This window comes from Candoia aspera, chromosome 4 (assembly GCF_035149785.1).
Source record: "Candoia aspera isolate rCanAsp1 chromosome 4, rCanAsp1.hap2, whole genome shotgun sequence".
NCBI classification, from domain to species: Eukaryota; Metazoa; Chordata; class Lepidosauria; order Squamata; family Boidae; genus Candoia; species Candoia aspera.
In genome coordinates this window covers 72,063,701-72,067,086 of record NC_086156.1, presented here as the reverse complement: position 1 = coordinate 72,067,086, position 3,386 = coordinate 72,063,701, and the positions used below count along the sequence as shown (strand labels likewise).

The following is a 3,386-nucleotide window of genomic DNA, read 5'->3' as shown; positions in this document are numbered from 1 at the left end:
TAAACAGGTCACTCTATTGCAGTATGTTGATGTAATGGTTGCCTATTCTAAAACACCATCAGACTCATGAGTAGGAATTCAAAGATATCTGATTTATTAAAGAATAGTATGCAGGATCACAGAGAAAGCTGAGAATGATGAAAGCGCACCAAATTCAAACTAAAAACCCTCGGTGCAAATGAAATCCCTCTCCCTGTAGAATCTTCTCAAGTTCACAATCCCAGGTGCTCCTAACAGTTTCTGATGGTCTGCAGGAAAAGTCCTTGAACAGAGAAAATAACCCAAACACATTCCATTGTACTGATTTCACATACAGAGCTTGGTACAAGGTCTCCCAGCAGCTCCCTCCCAAACAGAAACGTGCGTCAGCACCATGGCATGTGAAACGTTACAATGTATAAACTACATTGAATCAGTGAACATGACACTTAATAGCATGAAAGTCTCAGGAGGACACTGAGGAGTCCTCAGTTGCCCTTCTCAACCACCTTGCGATGAAAGGCTACACTGTGTCTCGGAAGAAGGTCCAGTGGGCCCGACAAGAAGTCCAGTATTTGGGCCCTGTTTTGAGAGAAGGGAAACGCCTTCTTCATGCCAGTAGACTCAAGGTGATTGAGGCTCTTAAGGCACCCACCAATGAAACACAGTTAAGGTCATTTCTGGGAATAACGGGGTATGCCTGACTGTGGATTCCCATGTATTCCCTGATTGCCAAGCCTTTGTACCAACTCACATGGAAAAACACTGCCTGGGAATGGACAGGTGAACACCAACAGGCCTGGGCATCCTTAAAGGAAGCTCTGGGAAGGGCAGCTGCCTTGGCTCTCCCTGACCAGAGCAGACGGTTTGAACTATTTTTGACTGAGCAGAAAGGATGCGTGCTGGGCGTCCTGTTGCAGAAATTGGGCCCTGAGAAGGTGCCCGTGGCCTACTTGTCCAAAAACCTTGACCGGGTTGTCAGTGGTTGGCCCTCCTGCCTTTGGGTCATGGCTGCCACTGCCCTGTTGATTCAGGAAACTCAGAAGATTATTCTAGGAGCCCCATTGACTGTTTTTGCCCCCCACGCAGTCCAGACTTTGTTGGAGCAGAAGCTACCGGCTTGGGCCACCACCAGCTGAGTTTCTAAATATGCTAGTCTCATCTTGGAGCAAGACAATGTCCAGCTCCATCACTGTGAACGCCTTAACCCTCCCACGCTTCTGCCTATTTCCCTCCAGGGGAAGCAGGAACCCCACAATTGCCTCCAAGTCTTGGAAACAGTCACAGGGTGAGACCAGATCTCAAGGCTGAGCCATTCAATGATTTTGACCTCCAGCTCTGGACGGATGGATCCTCCTTTGTTAAAGATGGCAAGCGATACACTGGCTTTGCTGTCATTACAGAGGATGGTCCCCTGTACATGGAAATATTGCCTTCCCACCTTTCAGCCCAGGCTGCTGAACTCAGGGCCTTGATCCAGGCTTGCCATTTGGCCAAAGGATTAAGAGCCAACATCTTTACAGACAGCCAATATGCCTTTTTAGCTGCGCATACCCACACTGCCCTTTGGAAAGCTAGGGGTTTCTCGGGAGCTGATGGAAAGACCCTAAAGATGAAACCCCTGTTGGAAGAACTTACGGAGGTCCTGCATCTCCCTAAGGCCCTTGCTATAGTCCATTGCCATGGCCACCAAACTGACTCCAGCGAAATCTCTAGGGGAAACCGAGCTGCCGACCACTGGGCCAGGCAAGCTGCTGTGTTGGGAGCATCCAAGCCTGTCCCTGCCTTGGCCTTCATTCCTTTTGACCCCACTGACTCCATGCCACCCTTGTATGACCAAAGAGATTCTCTGCACCCCAAGGGGAAGTGGGAATCTGGGTGGTGGGTGGTTAAGGGAAGAGTCCAACTTCCAGCACAACTTTTGTGGAAGGTTGTGGTCCAAACTCATCAGGCCACCCATTCAGGCCTGAGGGCTCTCCTGAAATGGCTCCAGGAGAGATACAGTAACCTGCACCTCAGGAAAATGTGTAAACAAGTTCTGGCTTCTTGTGAGGTTTGCCAATGACACAACCCCAGGGGAGGAAAGGCTATTCCCCCTGGACATCTCAGGGTGGCCCGCTACCCGGGAGAAGCTTGGCAGGTGGACTTCACTGAGAGGCCAAAGAGAGGTGCTAAGACTAATCTGTTGGTTTTCGTTGACTTGTATACCGGATGGCCAGAAGCAATTCCGACCACAACCCAAAAGGCAAAAGAAGTGATCCAGACCCTGATCGATCTCATTATCCCAAGGTTCAGTATGCCTTTGGGATTGGAATCTGATAATGGCCCAAATTTTACCTCACAGGTGACCCAGGATGTGAGTAGATTCTTGGGAATCCCATGGCATTTACATTCCAGTTATAGGCCCCAAGCCTCCGCTAAGGTGGAACATATGAATCGCACATTAAAAACCCAAGTGGCCAAGTTGTGTCAGGAGACAGGATTCCATTGGCCTAAGGTTCTCCCCCTTGCTTTGACCCGAGTTCGGGCCCAACCTAGAGGAACTCTTGCATTGTCTCCCTTTGAAATGTTGTATGGTAGACCTTTTGTTGCACACAAGATCAAGAATGTTGATGAGGGAGAAAAGAATGTGACTCAGTATTTGCATAACCTGGTGCAGATTTTGTCCTCCATTTCCGACCAGGCACGAGCTGCTTTGCCACCAGTTTCTGAACAACCACGCTTGCCCAATCAGGAGAGTGGGTTCGAGTCAAGGAACTGTCGCCTTCCAGTACTGATCCGAAGTGGTCCCAACCTCACCAAGTTCTCCTCAGCACCCCTACTGCAGTGAAGGTTGAAGGAATCAAGGCGTGGGTCCACGGCACCAGGATCAAGAAGGTACCACCACCCTCTGAACACTGGCAAGCTACACAACTGGACGGCCTAAAAGTCAAGTTCAACAGGACAACTGCATCTCCAAAAGATCTATTCCCTCCGGATAGACTGGACTCAACTTGAAGTTGTCGGCCTCGTCTCCTTGGTAACTTTGAGAATTGCAGTGTTGTGTCACTGCTTTCCCAGGTTTTTCTGTGGGGAAGATGAAGATGGCTCTGATCTCTATTTTGGTCCTACCACTTGTTTTGATCCTTTTGACCCCAGAGACGGTTCACTGTACACCACCCCAGTCATGTGACAAGTGCATAGTTTCCACCCACCAGGGACACGTTACCATCCGCACCCTTGTGTATCACACATTGTACGAATGCAGCGGGAACATCACCACCTGTGTGCACAATGAAACTAGGTACTCTGTTTGCACCACCTTTGACAAGGTCACTTGTTATCAGCCCTCTGGTGTCAAATACATCTCGCATGCCTACATATATGCCTACAAGGGCCTCGACACTAAAGGGTTGTACATCCCCCAA

At 49.4% G+C, this 3,386-nt stretch overlaps 1 pseudogene; it reads left to right on the top strand.

Annotated features, from left to right (window-relative positions):
* The first annotated feature begins 494 nt into the window (after positions 1 to 494).
* Positions 495 to 1,118, top strand: LOC134496318 (uncharacterized; annotated as a pseudogene).
* Positions 1,119 to 3,386: the final 2,268 nt, after the last annotated feature.